We start from the raw sequence: 17,390 nt of genomic DNA, 5'->3' as shown, positions 1-17,390 counted from the left end.
CATTGTCAGAGGCTGTGAGATGGCTCCACCTCAGGAGAATCGCTGGTGTTGCCTCCCAGTTGTCTAATAAAGGCTCCTTTCCATATTTAGAAAAAAAGCTCATAACTTTTAATAAACCAGGTATTAGAAAACGTCCTCAGAAAATTCATTTCTCCCTTGCAAGATGATTGGACTAATCTCCTTCCGTGGCCAGAATTTGCCTATAAGAATTATACTGGGGAATCGACGCAATCTTCTCCTTTCTTTCTGGTCTATTGGCAACATCCGAAAGTTGCTCTACCAGTCCCAACTTTATCTGAGGTCCCAGCAGCTAATCTGTCCCGTGCTGACTTCCTGCGCATTTAAAAGGAGGCAAAGGAGGCTATTGTCAAAGCTGAAAGTCGCTTCAAGACAAACGCAGACAAAAGATGCAGAATTCCTCCTTACTTTTGTCCTGTAGACAAAGTCTGGCTGTTTTGTTAGCACCCAAAGTCTGGCTGTCTTTTTATGCCTTTAGTTTCGACAGCAGCAACCGCTGCGCTTCCAATGATAAATTTACTGAGCTCAGCAGGGTCTTGTGGCACAGTTCTTTATCTGTAGTCGTGGCCGAGTGGTTAAGGCGATGGCCTTGAAATCCATTGGGGTCTCCCCGCGCAGGTTCAAATCCTGCCGACTACGTCTTGAATTCTCTGCCTCCATGAAGCGATAAAAATAAGGTAATATGCTTGCGCTAGGTAACAAAAAAGTTTAATTGCAGTCATATCGCGATTATGCCATACTCCACTGCTCTGTCACTAATCAGATGCCGGACCCTACATTTTAAGAGTCTCTGTCACCAGTTTATTAATTCCCTATTTCCTAACTAATCTAAAAGGCGCTTTGCTGCTGATAATTACAGTGTGGTTTGTTTATTTTAAAAAACTTGTATCTTTTGCAAAGTTATGATCATTTTTCTAAATATGCTAATGTGGCTCTAATTGCCAAATAGGAGGTGACTCTTTCTTTTCACTCTGGGCAGTGCAATGTTTTCTGTATGACGCTGTCCAACCACCATACAGCTTCTCCCCCTTCCCGACCCAGCAAAACACAACATGATCATATAAAATACAGCTTCTATAACCACTTGTGTGTTTAACTGATGATATCTCGGGTTGTCGCACAGCTAGAACTGCGATCCTGGTGTCATATGAAAGACTAGAATCTCCTCTTTCATATGCCACCAGAACCACTGTTCAAGGTCGTCCCCAGACCGAGATATGGCTGTTTGAATTGATCCCCCTTCCCTCCAGCTTTACTCATTTATACTGTGAAGCAACTTCATGCCGATTGGACATTGTCAGAGGCTGTGAGATGGCTCCACCTCAGGAGAATCGCTGGTGTTGCCTCCCAGTTGTCTAATAAAGGCTCCTTTCCATATTTAGAAAAAAAGCTCATAACTTTTAATAAACCAGGTATTAGAAAACGTCCTCAGAAAATTCATTTCTCCCTTGCAAGATGATTGGACTAATCTCCTTCCGTGGCCAGAATTTGCCTATAAGAATTATACTGGGGAATCGACGCAATCTTCTCCTTTCTTTCTGGTCTATTGGCAACATCCGAAAGTTGCTCTACCAGTCCCAACTTTATCTGAGGTCCCAGCAGCTAATCTGTCCCGTGCTGACTTCCTGCGCATTTAAAAGGAGGCAAAGGAGGCTATTGTCAAAGCTGAAAGTCGCTTCAAGACAAACGCAGACAAAAGATGCAGAATTCCTCCTTACTTTTGTCCTGTAGACAAAGTCTGGCTGTTTTGTTAGCACCCAAAGTCTGGCTGTCTTTTTATGCCTTTAGTTTCGACAGCAGCAACCGCTGCGCTTCCAATGATAAATTTACTGAGCTCAGCAGGGTCTTGTGGCACAGTTCTTTATCTGTAGTCGTGGCCGAGTGGTTAAGGCGATGGCCTTGAAATCCATTGGGGTCTCCCCGCGCAGGTTCAAATCCTGCCGACTACGTCTTGAATTCTCTGCCTCCATGAAGCGATAAAAATAAGGTAATATGCTTGCGCTAGGTAACAAAAAAGTTTAATTGCAGTCATATCGCGATTATGCCATACTCCACTGCTCTGTCACTAATCAGATGCCGGACCCTACATTTTAAGAGTCTCTGTCACCAGTTTATTAATTCCCTATTTCCTAACTAATCTAAAAGGCGCTTTGCTGCTGATAATTACAGTGTGGTTTGTTTATTTTAAAAAACTTGTATCTTTTGCAAAGTTATGATCATTTTTCTAAATATGCTAATGTGGCTCTAATTGCCAAATAGGAGGTGACTCTTTCTTTTCACTCTGGGCAGTGCAATGTTTTCTGTATGACGCTGTCCAACCACCATACAGCTTCTCCCCCTTCCCGACCCAGCAAAACACAACATGATCATATAAAATACAGCTTCTATAACCACTTGTGTGTTTAACTGATGATATCTCGGGTTGTCGCACAGCTAGAACTGCGATCCTGGTGTCATATGAAAGACTAGAATCTCCTCTTTCATATGCCACCAGAACCACTGTTCAAGGTCGTCCCCAGACCGAGATATGGCTGTTTGAATTGATCCCCCTTCCCTCCAGCTTTACTCATTTATACTGTGAAGCAACTTCATGCCGATTGGACATTGTCAGAGGCTGTGAGATGGCTCCACCTCAGGAGAATCGCTGGTGTTGCCTCCCAGTTGTCTAATAAAGGCTCCTTTCCATATTTAGAAAAAAAGCTCATAACTTTTAATAAACCAGGTATTAGAAAACGTCCTCAGAAAATTCATTTCTCCCTTGCAAGATGATTGGACTAATCTCCTTCCGTGGCCAGAATTTGCCTATAAGAATTATACTGGGGAATCGACGCAATCTTCTCCTTTCTTTCTGGTCTATTGGCAACATCCGAAAGTTGCTCTACCAGTCCCAACTTTATCTGAGGTCCCAGCAGCTAATCTGTCCCGTGCTGACTTCCTGCGCATTTAAAAGGAGGCAAAGGAGGCTATTGTCAAAGCTGAAAGTCGCTTCAAGACAAACGCAGACAAAAGATGCAGAATTCCTCCTTACTTTTGTCCTGTAGACAAAGTCTGGCTGTTTTGTTAGCACCCAAAGTCTGGCTGTCTTTTTATGCCTTTAGTTTAGACAGCAGCAACCGCTGCGCTTCCAATGATAAACTTACTGAGCTCAGCAGGGTCTTGTGGCACAGTTCTTTATCTGTAGTCGTGGCCGAGTGGTTAAGGCGATGGACTTGAAATCCATTGGGGTCTCCCCGCGCAGGTTCAAATCCTGCCGACTACGTCTTGAATTTTCTGCCTCCATGAAGCGATAAAAATAAGGTAATATGCTTGCGCTAGGTAACAAAAAAGTTTAATTGCAGTCATATCGCGATTATGCCATACTCCACTGCTCTGTCACTAATCAGATGCCGGACCCTACATTTTAAGAGTCTCTGTCACCAGTTTATTAATTCCCTATTTCCTAACTAATCTAAAAGGCGCTTTGCTGCTGATAATTACAGTGTGGTTTGTTTATTTAAAAAAACTTGTATCTTTTGCAAAGTTATGATCATTTTTCTAAATATGCTAATGTGGCTCTAATTGCCAAATAGGAGGTGACTCTTTCTTTTCACTCTGGGCAGTGCAATGTTTTCTGTATGACGCTGTCCAACCACCATACAGCTTCTCCCCCTTCCCGACCCAGCAAAACACAACATGATCATATAAAATACAGCTTCTATAACCACTTGTGTGTTTAACTGATGATATCTCGGGTTGTCGCACAGCTAGAACTGCGATCCTGGTGTCATATGAAAGACTAGAATCTCCTCTTTCATATGCCACCAGAACCACTGTTTTAGGTCGTCCCCAGACCGAGATATGGCTGTTTGAATTGATCCCCCTTCCCTCCAGCTTTAGTCATTTACACTGTGAAGCAACTTCATGCCGATTGGACAGTGTCAGAGGCTGTGAGATGGCTCCACCTCAGGAGAATCGCTGGTGTTGCCTCCCAGTTGTCTAATAAAGGCTCCTTTCCATATTTAGAAAAAAAGCTCATAACTTTTAATAAACCAGGTATTAGAAAACGTCCTCGGAAAATTCATTTCTCCCTTGCAAGATGATTGGACTAATCTCCTTCCGTGGCCAGAATTTGCCTATAAGAATTATACTGGGGAATCGACGCAATCTTCTCCTTTCTTTCTGGTCTATTGGCAACATCCGAAAGTTGCTCTACCAGTCCCAACTTTATCTGAGGTCCCAGCAGCTAATCTGTCCCGTGCTGACTTCCTGCGCATTTAAAAGGAGGCAAAGGAGGCTATTGTCAAGCTGAAAGTCGCTTCAAGACAAACGCAGACGAAAGATGCAGAATTCCTCCTTACTTTTGTCCTTGAGACAAAGTCTGGCTGTTTTGTAAGCACCCAAAGTCTGGCTGTCTTTTTATGCCTTTAGTTTCGACAGCAGCAACCGCTGCGCTTCCAATGATAAACTTACTGAGCTCAGCAGGGTCTTGTGGCACAGTTCTTTATCTGTAGTCGTGGCTGAGTGGTTAAGGCGATTGACTTGAAATCCATTGGGGTCTCCCCGCGCAGGTTCAAATCCTGCCGACTACGTCTTGAATTTTCTACCTCCATGAAGCGATAAAAATAAGGTAATATGCTTGCGCTAGGTAACAAAAAAGTTTAATTGCAGTCATATTGCGATTATGCCATACTCCACTGCTCTGTCACTAATCAGATGCCGGACCCTACATTTTAAGAGTCTCTGTCACCAGTTTATTAATTCCCTATTTCCTAACTAATCTAAAAGGCGCTTTGCTGCTGATAATTACAGTGTGGTTTGTTTATTTAAAAAAACTTGTATCTTTTGCAAAGTTATGATCATTTTTCTAAATATGCTAATGTGGCTCTAATTGCCAAATAGGAGGTGACTCTTTCTTTTCACTCTGGGCAGTGCAATGTTTTCTGTATGACGCTGTCCAACCACCATACAGCTTCTCCCCCTTCCCGACCCAGCAAAACACAACATGATCATATAAAATACAGCTTCTATAACCACTTGTGTGTTTAACTGATGATATCTCGGGTTGTCGCACAGCTAGAACTGCGATCCTGGTGTCATATGAAAGACTAGAATCTCCTCTTTCATATGCCACCAGAACCACTGTTCCAGGTCGTCCCCAGACCGAGATATGGCTGTTTGAATTGATCCCCCTTCCCTCCAGCTTTACTCATTTATACTGTGAAGCAACTTCATGCCGATTGGACATTGTCAGAGGTTGTGAGATGGCTCCACCTCAGGAGAATCGCTGGTGTTGCCTCCCAGTTGTCTAATAAAGGCTCCTTTCCATATTTAGAAAAAAAGCTCATAACTTTTAATAAACCAGGTATTAGAAAACGTCCTCAGAAAATTCATTTCTCCCTTGCAAGATGATTGGACTAATCTCCTTCCGTGGCCAGAATTTGCCTATAAGAATTATACTGGGGAATCGACGCAATCTTCTCCTTTCTTTCTGGTCTATTGGCAACATCCGAAAGTTGCTCTACCAGTCCCAACTTTATCTGAGGTCCCAGCAGCTAATCTGTCCCGTGCTGACTTCCTGCGCATTTAAAAGGAGGCAAAGGAGGCTATTGTCAAAGCTGAAAGTCGCTTCAAGACAAACGCAGACAAAAGATGCAGAATTCCTCCTTACTTTTGTCCTGTAGACAAAGTCTGGCTGTTTTGTTAGCACCCAAAGTCTGGCTGTCTTTTTATGCCTTTAGTTTCGACAGCAGCAACCGCTGCGCTTCCAATGATAAACTTACTGAGCTCAGCAGGGTCTTGTGGCACAGTTCTTTATCTGTAGTCGTGGCCGAGTGGTTAAGGCAATGGACTTGAAATCCATTGGGGTCTCCCCGCGCAGGTTCAAATCCTGCCGACTACGTCTTGAATTTTCTGCCTCCATGAAGCGATAAAAATAAGGTAATATGCTTGCGCTAGGTAACAAAAAAGTTTAATTGCAGTCATATCGCGATTATGCCATACTCCACTGCTCTGTCACTAATCAGATGCCGGACCCTACATTTTAAGAGTCTCTGTCACCAGTTTATTAATTCCCTATTTCCTAACTAATCTAAAAGGCGCTTTGCTGCTGATAATTACAGTGTGGTTTGTTTATTTAAAAAAACTTGTATCTTTTGCAAAGTTATGATCATTTTTCTAAATATGCTAATGTGGCTCTAATTGCCAAATAGGAGGTGACTCTTTCTTTTCACTCTGGGCAGTGCAATGTTTTCTGTATGACGCTGTCCAACCACCATACAGCTTCTCCCCCTTCCCGACCCAGCAAAACACAGCATGATCATATAAAATACAGCTTCTATAACCACTTGTGTGTTTAACTGATGATATCTCGGGTTGTCGCACAGCTAGAACTGCGATCCTGGTGTCATATGAAAGACTAGAATCTCCTCTTTCATATGCCACCAGAACCACTGTTCCAGGTCGTCCCCAGACCGAGATATGGCTGTTTGAATTGATCCCCCTTCCCTCCAGCTTTACTCATTTATACTGTGAAGCAACTTCATGCCGATTGGACATTGTCAGAGGCTGTGAGATGGCTCCACCTCAGGAGAATCGCTGGTGTTGCCTCCCAGTTGTCTAATAAAGGCTCCTTTCCACATTTAGAAAAAAAGCTCATAACTTTTAATAAACCAGGTATTAGAAAACGTCCTCAGAAAATTCATTTCTCCCTTGCAAGATGATTGGACTAATCTCCTTCCGTGGCCAGAATTTGCCTATAAGAATTATACTGGGGAATCGACGCAATCTTCTCCTTTCTTTCTGGTCTATTGGCAACATCCGAAAGTTGCTCTACCAGTCCCAACTTTATCTGAGGTCCCAGCAGCTAATCTGTCCCGTGCTGACTTCCTGCGCATTTAAAAGGAGGCAAAGGAGGCTATTGTCAAAGCTGAAAGTCGCTTCAAGACAAACGCAGACAAAAGATGCAGAATTCCTCCTTACTTTTGTCCTGTAGACAAAGTCTGGCTGTTTTGTTAGCACCCAAAGTCTGGCTGTCTTTTTATGCCTTTAGTTTCGACAGCAGCAACCGCTGCGCTTCCAATGATAAATTTACTGAGCTCAGCAGGGTCTTGTGGCACAGTTCTTTATCTGTAGTCGTGGCCGAGTGGTTAAGGCGATGGCCTTGAAATCCATTGGGGTCTCCCCGCGCAGGTTCAAATCCTGCCGACTACGTCTTGAATTCTCTGCCTCCATGAAGCGATAAAAATAAGGTAATATGCTTGCGCTAGGTAACAAAAAAGTTTAATTGCAGTCATATCGCGATTATGCCATACTCCACTGCTCTGTCACTAATCAGATGCCGGACCCTACATTTTAAGAGTCTCTGTCACCAGTTTATTAATTCCCTATTTCCTAACTAATCTAAAAGGCGCTTTGCTGCTGATAATTACAGTGTGGTTTGTTTATTTTAAAAAACTTGTATCTTTTGCAAAGTTATGATCATTTTTCTAAATATGCTAATGTGGCTCTAATTGCCAAATAGGAGGTGACTCTTTCTTTTCACTCTGGGCAGTGCAATGTTTTCTGTATGACGCTGTCCAACCACCATACAGCTTCTCCCCCTTCCCGACCCAGCAAAACACAACATGATCATATAAAATACAGCTTCTATAACCACTTGTGTGTTTAACTGATGATATCTCGGGTTGTCGCACAGCTAGAACTGCGATCCTGGTGTCATATGAAAGACTAGAATCTCCTCTTTCATATGCCACCAGAACCACTGTTCAAGGTCGTCCCCAGACCGAGATATGGCTGTTTGAATTGATCCCCCTTCCCTCCAGCTTTACTCATTTATACTGTGAAGCAACTTCATGCCGATTGGACATTGTCAGAGGCTGTGAGATGGCTCCACCTCAGGAGAATCGCTGGTGTTGCCTCCCAGTTGTCTAATAAAGGCTCCTTTCCATATTTAGAAAAAAAGCTCATAACTTTTAATAAACCAGGTATTAGAAAACGTCCTCAGAAAATTCATTTCTCCCTTGCAAGATGATTGGACTAATCTCCTTCCGTGGCCAGAATTTGCCTATAAGAATTATACTGGGGAATCGACGCAATCTTCTCCTTTCTTTCTGGTCTATTGGCAACATCCGAAAGTTGCTCTACCAGTCCCAACTTTATCTGAGGTCCCAGCAGCTAATCTGTCCCGTGCTGACTTCCTGCGCATTTAAAAGGAGGCAAAGGAGGCTATTGTCAAAGCTGAAAGTCGCTTCAAGACAAACGCAGACAAAAGATGCAGAATTCCTCCTTACTTTTGTCCTGTAGACAAAGTCTGGCTGTTTTGTTAGCACCCAAAGTCTGGCTGTCTTTTTATGCCTTTAGTTTCGACAGCAGCAACCGCTGCGCTTCCAATGATAAATTTACTGAGCTCAGCAGGGTCTTGTGGCACAGTTCTTTATCTGTAGTCGTGGCCGAGTGGTTAAGGCGATGGCCTTGAAATCCATTGGGGTCTCCCCGCGCAGGTTCAAATCCTGCCGACTACGTCTTGAATTCTCTGCCTCCATGAAGCGATAAAAATAAGGTAATATGCTTGCGCTAGGTAACAAAAAAGTTTAATTGCAGTCATATCACGATTATGCCATACTCCACTGCTCTGTCACTAATCAGATGCCGGACCCTACATTTTAAGAGTCTCTGTCACCAGTTTATTAATTCCCTATTTCCTAACTAATCTAAAAGGCGCTTTGCTGCTGATAATTACAGTGTGGTTTGTTTATTTTAAAAAACTTGTATCTTTTGCAAAGTTATGATCATTTTTCTAAATATGCTAATGTGGCTCTAATTGCCAAATAGGAGGTGACTCTTTCTTTTCACTCTGGGCAGTGCAATGTTTTCTGTATGACGCTGTCCAACCACCATACAGCTTCTCCCCCTTCCCGACCCAGCAAAACACAACATGATCATATAAAATACAGCTTCTATAACCACTTGTGTGTTTAACTGATGATATCTCGGGTTGTCGCACAGCTAGAACTGCGATCCTGGTGTCATATGAAAGACTAGAATCTCCTCTTTCATATGCCACCAGAACCACTGTTCAAGGTCGTCCCCAGACCGAGATATGGCTGTTTGAATTGATCCCCCTTCCCTCCAGCTTTACTCATTTATACTGTGAAGCAACTTCATGCCGATTGGACATTGTCAGAGGCTGTGAGATGGCTCCACCTCAGGAGAATCGCTGGTGTTGCCTCCCAGTTGTCTAATAAAGGCTCCTTTCCATATTTAGAAAAAAGCTCATAACTTTTAATAAACCAGGTATTAGAAAACGTCCTCAGAAAATTCATTTCTCCCTTGCAAGATGATTGGACTAATCTCCTTCCGTGGCCAGAATTTGCCTATAAGAATTATACTGGGGAATCGACGCAATCTTCTCCTTTCTTTCTGGTCTATTGGCAACATCCGAAAGTTGCTCTACCAGTCCCAACTTTATCTGAGGTCCCAGCAGCTAATCTGTCCCGTGCTGACTTCCTGCGCATTTAAAAGGAGGCAAAGGAGGCTATTGTCAAAGCTGAAAGTCGCTTCAAGACAAACGCAGAAAAAAGATGCAGAATTCCTCCTTACTTTTGTCCTGTAGACAAAGTCTGGCTGTTTTGTTAGCACCCAAAGTCTGGCTGTCTTTTTATGCCTTTAGTTTAGACAGCAGCAACCGCTGCGCTTCCAATGATAAACTTACTGAGCTCAGCAGGGTCTTGTGGCACAGTTCTTTATCTGTAGTCGTGGCCGAGTGGTTAAGGCGATGGACTTGAAATCCATTGGGGTCTCCCCGCGCAGGTTCAAATCCTGCCGACTACGTCTTGAATTTTCTGCCTCCATGAAGCGATAAAAATAAGGTAATATGCTTGCGCTAGGTAACAAAAAAGTTTAATTGCAGTCATATCGCGATTATGCCATACTCCACTGCTCTGTCACTAATCAGATGCCGGACCCTACATTTTAAGAGTCTCTGTCACCAGTTTATTAATTCCCTATTTCCTAACTAATCTAAAAGGCGCTTTGCTGCTGATAATTACAGTGTGGTTTGTTTATTTAAAAAAACTTGTATCTTTTGCAAAGTTATGATCATTTTTCTAAATATGCTAATGTGGCTCTAATTGCCAAATAGGAGGTGACTCTTTCTTTTCACTCTGGGCAGTGCAATGTTTTCTGTATGACGCTGTCCAACCACCATACAGCTTCTCCCCCTTCCCGACCCAGCAAAACACAACATGATCATATAAAATACAGCTTCTATAACCACTTGTGTGTTTAACTGATGATATCTCGGGTTGTCGCACAGCTAGAACTGCGATCCTGGTGTCATATGAAAGACTAGAATCTCCTCTTTCATATGCCACCAGAACCACTGTTTTAGGTCGTCCCCAGACCGAGATATGGCTGTTTGAATTGATCCCCCTTCCCTCCAGCTTTAGTCATTTACACTGTGAAGCAACTTCATGCCGATTGGACAGTGTCAGAGGCTGTGAGATGGCTCCACCTCAGGAGAATCGCTGGTGTTGCCTCCCAGTTGTCTAATAAAGGCTCCTTTCCATATTTAGAAAAAAAGCTCATAACTTTTAATAAACCAGGTATTAGAAAACGTCCTCGGAAAATTCATTTCTCCCTTGCAAGATGATTGGACTAATCTCCTTCCGTGGCCAGAATTTGCCTATAAGAATTATACTGGGGAATCGACGCAATCTTCTCCTTTCTTTCTGGTCTATTGGCAACATCCGAAAGTTGCTCTACCAGTCCCAACTTTATCTGAGGTCCCAGCAGCTAATCTGTCCCGTGCTGACTTCCTGCGCATTTAAAAGGAGGCAAAGGAGGCTATTGTCAAGCTGAAAGTCGCTTCAAGACAAACGCAGACGAAAGATGCAGAATTCCTCCTTACTTTTGTCCTTGAGACAAAGTCTGGCTGTTTTGTAAGCACCCAAAGTCTGGCTGTCTTTTTATGCCTTTAGTTTCGACAGCAGCAACCGCTGCGCTTCCAATGATAAACTTACTGAGCTCAGCAGGGTCTTGTGGCACAGTTCTTTATCTGTAGTCGTGGCTGAGTGGTTAAGGCGATTGACTTGAAATCCATTGGGGTCTCCCCGCGCAGGTTCAAATCCTGCCGACTACGTCTTGAATTTTCTACCTCCATGAAGCGATAAAAATAAGGTAATATGCTTGCGCTAGGTAACAAAAAAGTTTAATTGCAGTCATATTGCGATTATGCCATACTCCACTGCTCTGTCACTAATCAGATGCCGGACCCTACATTTTAAGAGTCTCTGTCACCAGTTTATTAATTCCCTATTTCCTAACTAATCTAAAAGGCGCTTTGCTGCTGATAATTACAGTGTGGTTTGTTTATTTAAAAAAACTTGTATCTTTTGCAAAGTTATGATCATTTTTCTAAATATGCTAATGTGGCTCTAATTGCCAAATAGGAGGTGACTCTTTCTTTTCACTCTGGGCAGTGCAATGTTTTCTGTATGACGCTGTCCAACCACCATACAGCTTCTCCCCCTTCCCGACCCAGCAAAACACAACATGATCATATAAAATACAGCTTCTATAACCACTTGTGTGTTTAACTGATGATATCTCGGGTTGTCGCACAGCTAGAACTGCGATCCTGGTGTCATATGAAAGACTAGAATCTCCTCTTTCATATGCCACCAGAACCACTGTTCCAGGTCGTCCCCAGACCGAGATATGGCTGTTTGAATTGATCCCCCTTCCCTCCAGCTTTACTCATTTATACTGTGAAGCAACTTCATGCCGATTGGACATTGTCAGAGGTTGTGAGATGGCTCCACCTCAGGAGAATCGCTGGTGTTGCCTCCCAGTTGTCTAATAAAGGCTCCTTTCCATATTTAGAAAAAAAGCTCATAACTTTTAATAAACCAGGTATTAGAAAACGTCCTCAGAAAATTCATTTCTCCCTTGCAAGATGATTGGACTAATCTCCTTCCGTGGCCAGAATTTGCCTATAAGAATTATACTGGGGAATCGACGCAATCTTCTCCTTTCTTTCTGGTCTATTGGCAACATCCGAAAGTTGCTCTACCAGTCCCAACTTTATCTGAGGTCCCAGCAGCTAATCTGTCCCGTGCTGACTTCCTGCGCATTTAAAAGGAGGCAAAGGAGGCTATTGTCAAAGCTGAAAGTCGCTTCAAGACAAACGCAGACAAAAGATGCAGAATTCCTCCTTACTTTTGTCCTGTAGACAAAGTCTGGCTGTTTTGTTAGCACCCAAAGTCTGGCTGTCTTTTTATGCCTTTAGTTTCGACAGCAGCAACCGCTGCGCTTCCAATGATAAACTTACTGAGCTCAGCAGGGTCTTGTGGCACAGTTCTTTATCTGTAGTCGTGGCCGAGTGGTTAAGGCGATGGACTTGAAATCCATTGGGGTCTCCCCGCGCAGGTTCAAATCCTGCCGACTACGTCTTGAATTTTCTGCCTCCATGAAGCGATAAAAATAAGGTAATATGCTTGCGCTAGGTAACAAAAAAGTTTAATTGCAGTCATATCGCGATTATGCCATACTCCACTGCTCTGTCACTAATCAGATGCCGGACCCTACATTTTAAGAGTCTCTGTCACCAGTTTATTAATTCCCTATTTCCTAACTAATCTAAAAGGCGCTTTGCTGCTGATAATTACAGTGTGGTTTGTTTATTTAAAAAAACTTGTATCTTTTGCAAAGTTATGATCATTTTTCTAAATATGCTAATGTGGCTCTAATTGCCAAATAGGAGGTGACTCTTTCTTTTCACTCTGGGCAGTGCAATGTTTTCTGTATGACGCTGTCCAACCACCATACAGCTTCTCCCCCTTCCCGACCCAGCAAAACACAACATGATCATATAAAATACAGCTTCTATAACCACTTGTGTGTTTAACTGATGATATCTCGGGTTGTCGCACAGCTAGAACTGCGATCCTGGTGTCATATGAAAGACTAGAATCTCCTCTTTCATATGCCACCAGAACCACTGTTCCAGGTCGTCCCCAGACCGAGATATGGCTGTTTGAATTGATCCCCCTTCCCTCCAGCTTTACTCATTTATACTGTGAAGCAACTTCATGCCGATTGGACATTGTCAGAGGCTGTGAGATGGCTCCACCTCAGGAGAATCGCTGGTGTTGCCTCCCAGTTGTCTAATAAAGGCTCCTTTCCATATTTAGAAAAAAAGCTCATAACTTTTAATAAACCAGGTATTAGAAAACGTCCTCAGAAAATTCATTTCTCCCTTGCAAGATGATTGGACTAATCTCCTTCCGTGGCCAGAATTTGCCTATAAGAATTATACTGGGGAATCGACGCAATCTTCTCCTTTCTTTCTGGTCTATTGGCAACATCCGAAAGTTGCTCTACCAGTCCCAACTTTATCTGAGGTCCCAGCAGCTAATCTGTCCCGTGCTGACTTCCTGCGCATTTAAAAGGAGGCAAAGGAGGCTATTGTCAAAGCTGAAAGTCGCTTCAAGACAAACGCAGACAAAAGATGCAGAATTCCTCCTTACTTTTGTCCTGTAGACAAAGTCTGGCTGTTTTGTTAGCACCCAAAGTCTGGCTGTCTTTTTATGCCTTTAGTTTCGACAGCAGCAACCGCTGCGCTTCCAATGATAAACTTACTGAGCTCAGCAGGGTCTTGTGGCACAGTTCTTTATCTGTAGTCGTGGCCGAGTGGTTAAGGCGATGGACTTGAAATCCATTGGGGTCTCCCCGCGCAGGTTCAAATCCTGCCGACTACGTCTTGAATTTTCTGCCTCCATGAAGCGATAAAAATAAGGTAATATGCTTGCGCTAGGTAACAAAAAAGTTTAATTGCAGTCATATCGCGATTATGCCATACTCCACTGCTCTGTCACTAATCAGATGCCGGACCCTACATTTTAAGAGTCTCTGTCACCAGTTTATTAATTCCCTATTTCCTAACTAATCTAAAAGGCGCTTTGCTGCTGATAATTACAGTGTGGTTTGTTTATTTAAAAAAACTTGTATCTTTTGCAAAGTTATGATCATTTTTCTAAATATGCTAATGTGGCTCTAATTGCCAAATAGGAGGTGACTCTTTCTTTTCACTCTGGGCAGTGCAATGTTTTCTGTATGACGCTGTCCAACCACCATACAGCTTCTCCCCCTTCCCGACCCAGCAAAACACAACATGATCATATAAAATACAGCTTCTATAACCACTTGTGTGTTTAACTGATGATATCTCGGGTTGTCGCACAGCTAGAACTGCGATCCTGGTGTCATATGAAAGACTAGAATCTCCTCTTTCATATGCCACCAGAACCACTGTTCCAGGTCGTCCCCAGACCGAGATATGGCTGTTTGAATTGATCCCCCTTCCCTCCAGCTTTACTCATTTATACTGTGAAGCAACTTCATGCCGATTGGACATTGTCAGAGGCTGTGAGATGGCTCCACCTCAGGAGAATCGCTGGTGTTGCCTCCCAGTTGTCTAATAAAGGCTCCTTTCCATATTTAGAAAAAAAGCTCATAACTTTTAATAAACCAGGTATTAGAAAACGTCCTCAGAAAATTCATTTCTCCCTTGCAAGATGATTGGACTAATCTCCTTCCGTGGCCAGAATTTGCCTATAAGAATTATACTGGGGAATCGACGCAATCTTCTCCTTTCTTTCTGGTCTATTGGCAACATCCGAAAGTTGCTCTACCAGTCCCAACTTTATCTGAGGTCCCAGCAGCTAATCTGTCCCGTGCTGACTTCCTGCGCATTTAAAAGGAGGCAAAGGAGGCTATTGTCAAAGCTGAAAGTCGCTTCAAGACAAACGCAGACAAAAGATGCAGAATTCCTCCTTACTTTTGTCCTGTAGACAAAGTCTGGCTGTTTTGTTAGCACCCAAAGTCTGGCTGTCTTTTTATGCCTTTAGTTTCGACAGCAGCAACCGCTGCGCTTCCAATGATAAATTTACTGAGCTCAGCAGGGTCTTGTGGCACAGTTCTTTATCTGTAGTCGTGGCCGAGTGGTTAAGGCGATGGCCTTGAAATCCATTGGGGTCTCCCCGCGCAGGTTCAAATCCTGCCGACTACGTCTTGAATTCTCTGCCTCCATGAAGCGATAAAAATAAGGTAATATGCTTGCGCTAGGTAACAAAAAAGTTTAATTGCAGTCATATCGCGATTATGCCATACTCCACTGCTCTGTCACTAATCAGATGCCGGACCCTACATTTTAAGAGTCTCTGTCACCAGTTTATTAATTCCCTATTTCCTAACTAATCTAAAAGGCGCTTTGCTGCTGATAATTACAGTGTGGTTTGTTTATTTTAAAAAACTTGTATCTTTTGCAAAGTTATGATCATTTTTCTAAATATGCTAATGTGGCTCTAATTGCCAAATAGGAGGTGACTCTTTCTTTTCACTCTGGGCAGTGCAATGTTTTCTGTATGACGCTGTCCAACCACCATACAGCTTCTCCCCCTTCCCGACCCAGCAAAACACAACATGATCATATAAAATACAGCTTCTATAACCACTTGTGTGTTTAACTGATGATATCTCGGGTTGTCGCACAGCTAGAACTGCGATCCTGGTGTCATATGAAAGACTAGAATCTCCTCTTTCATATGCCACCAGAACCACTGTTCAAGGTCGTCCCCAGACCGAGATATGGCTGTTTGAATTGATCCCCCTTCCCTCCAGCTTTACTCATTTATACTGTGAAGCAACTTCATGCCGATTGGACATTGTCAGAGGCTGTGAGATGGCTCCACCTCAGGAGAATCGCTGGTGTTGCCTCCCAGTTGTCTAATAAAGGCTCCTTTCCATATTTAGAAAAAAAGCTCATAACTTTTAATAAACCAGGTATTAGAAAACGTCCTCAGAAAATTCATTTCTCCCTTGCAAGATGATTGGACTAATCTCCTTCCGTGGCCAGAATTTGCCTATAAGAATTATACTGGGGAATCGACGCAATCTTCTCCTTTCTTTCTGGTCTATTGGCAACATCCGAAAGTTGCTCTACCAGTCCCAACTTTATCTGAGGTCCCAGCAGCTAATCTGTCCCGTGCTGACTTCCTGCGCATTTAAAAGGAGGCAAAGGAGGCTATTGTCAAAGCTGAAAGTCGCTTCAAGACAAACGCAGACAAAAGATGCAGAATTCCTCCTTACTTTTGTCCTGTAGACAAAGTCTGGCTGTTTTGTTAGCACCCAAAGTCTGGCTGTCTTTTTATGCCTTTAGTTTCGACAGCAGCAACCGCTGCGCTTCCAATGATAAATTTACTGAGCTCAGCAGGGTCTTGTGGCACAGTTCTTTATCTGTAGTCGTGGCCGAGTGGTTAAGGCGATGGCCTTGAAATCCATTGGGGTCTCCCCGCGCAGGTTCAAATCCTGCCGACTACGTCTTGAATTCTCTGCCTCCATGAAGCGATAAAAATAAGGTAATATGCTTGCGCTAGGTAACAAAAAAGTTTAATTGCAGTCATATCGCGATTATGCCATACTCCACTGCTCTGTCACTAATCAGATGCCGGACTCTACATTTTAAGAGTCTCTGTCACCAGTTTATTAATTCCCTATTTCCTAACTAATCTAAAAGGCGCTTTGCTGCTGATAATTACAGTGTGGTTTCTTTATTTTAAAAAACTTGTATCTTTTGCAAAGTTATGATCATTTTTCTAAATATGCTAATGTGGCTCTAATTGCCAAATAGGAGGTGACTCTTTCTTTTCACTCTGGGCAGTGCAATGTTTTCTGTATGACGCTGTCCAACCACCATACAGCTTCTCCCCCTTCCCGACCCAGCAAAACACAACATGATCATATAAAATACAGCTTCTATAACCACTTGTGTGTTTAACTGATGATATCTCGGGTTGTCGCACAGCTAGAACTGCGATCCTGGTGTCATATGAAAGACTAGAATCTCCTCTTTCATATGCCACCAGAACCACTGTTCAAGGTCGTCCCCAGACCGAGATATGGCTGTTTGAATTGATCCCCCTTCCCTCCAGCTTTACTCATTTATACTGTGAAGCAACTTCATGCCGATTGGACATTGTCAGAGGCTGTGAGATGGCTCCACCTCAGGAGAATCGCTGGTGTTGCCTCCCAGTTGTCTAATAAAGGCTCCTTTCCATATTTAGAAAAAAAGCTCATAACTTTTAATAAACCAGGTATTAGAAAACGTCCTCAGAAAATTCATTTCTCCCTTGCAAGATGATTGGACTAATCTCCTTCCGTGGCCAGAATTTGCCTATAAGAATTATACTGGGGAATCGACGCAATCTTCTCCTTTCTTTCTGGTCTATTGGCAACATCCGAAAGTTGCTCTACCAGTCCCAACTTTATCTGAGGTCCCAGCAGCTAATCTGTCCCGTGCTGACTTCCTGCGCATTTAAAAGGAGGCAAAGGAGGCT

General features: G+C 43.1%; 11 non-coding genes across 11 annotated transcripts; all 11 read left to right on the top strand.

Annotated features, from left to right (window-relative positions):
- Positions 1-575: 575 nt before the first annotated feature.
- On the top strand, positions 576-657 carry TRNAS-UGA (transfer RNA serine (anticodon UGA)). The gene has a single exon. It is a non-coding gene; the product is annotated as a tRNA-Ser (tRNA).
- Positions 658-1,885: 1,228 nt separating this feature from the next.
- On the top strand, positions 1,886-1,967 carry TRNAS-UGA (transfer RNA serine (anticodon UGA)). The gene has a single exon. It is a non-coding gene; the product is annotated as a tRNA-Ser (tRNA).
- Positions 1,968-3,195: 1,228 nt separating this feature from the next.
- TRNAS-UGA (transfer RNA serine (anticodon UGA)) lies at positions 3,196-3,277 on the top strand. Its single transcript has one exon. It is a non-coding gene; the product is annotated as a tRNA-Ser (tRNA).
- Positions 3,278-5,814: 2,537 nt separating this feature from the next.
- TRNAS-UGA (transfer RNA serine (anticodon UGA)) lies at positions 5,815-5,896 on the top strand. The gene has a single exon. It is a non-coding gene; the product is annotated as a tRNA-Ser (tRNA).
- A 1,228-nt stretch (positions 5,897-7,124) lies between these two features.
- TRNAS-UGA (transfer RNA serine (anticodon UGA)) lies at positions 7,125-7,206 on the top strand. The gene has a single exon. It is a non-coding gene; the product is annotated as a tRNA-Ser (tRNA).
- Positions 7,207-8,434: 1,228 nt separating this feature from the next.
- On the top strand, positions 8,435-8,516 carry TRNAS-UGA (transfer RNA serine (anticodon UGA)). The gene has a single exon. It is a non-coding gene; the product is annotated as a tRNA-Ser (tRNA).
- A 1,227-nt stretch (positions 8,517-9,743) lies between these two features.
- TRNAS-UGA (transfer RNA serine (anticodon UGA)) lies at positions 9,744-9,825 on the top strand. The gene has a single exon. It is a non-coding gene; the product is annotated as a tRNA-Ser (tRNA).
- Positions 9,826-12,362: 2,537 nt separating this feature from the next.
- On the top strand, positions 12,363-12,444 carry TRNAS-UGA (transfer RNA serine (anticodon UGA)). Its single transcript has one exon. It is a non-coding gene; the product is annotated as a tRNA-Ser (tRNA).
- Positions 12,445-13,672: 1,228 nt separating this feature from the next.
- TRNAS-UGA (transfer RNA serine (anticodon UGA)) lies at positions 13,673-13,754 on the top strand. Its single transcript has one exon. It is a non-coding gene; the product is annotated as a tRNA-Ser (tRNA).
- A 1,228-nt stretch (positions 13,755-14,982) lies between these two features.
- TRNAS-UGA (transfer RNA serine (anticodon UGA)) lies at positions 14,983-15,064 on the top strand. The gene has a single exon. It is a non-coding gene; the product is annotated as a tRNA-Ser (tRNA).
- A 1,228-nt stretch (positions 15,065-16,292) lies between these two features.
- TRNAS-UGA (transfer RNA serine (anticodon UGA)) lies at positions 16,293-16,374 on the top strand. Its single transcript has one exon. It is a non-coding gene; the product is annotated as a tRNA-Ser (tRNA).
- The last annotated feature ends 1,016 nt before the right edge of the window (positions 16,375-17,390 follow it).

The sequence above is a fragment of the Rhinoderma darwinii genome, chromosome 1 (assembly GCF_050947455.1).
Source record: "Rhinoderma darwinii isolate aRhiDar2 chromosome 1, aRhiDar2.hap1, whole genome shotgun sequence".
NCBI classification, from domain to species: domain Eukaryota; kingdom Metazoa; phylum Chordata; class Amphibia; order Anura; family Rhinodermatidae; genus Rhinoderma; species Rhinoderma darwinii.
Note: the sequence above shows the minus strand (reverse complement) of the source record. Positions and strands in the feature narration are given on the sequence as shown.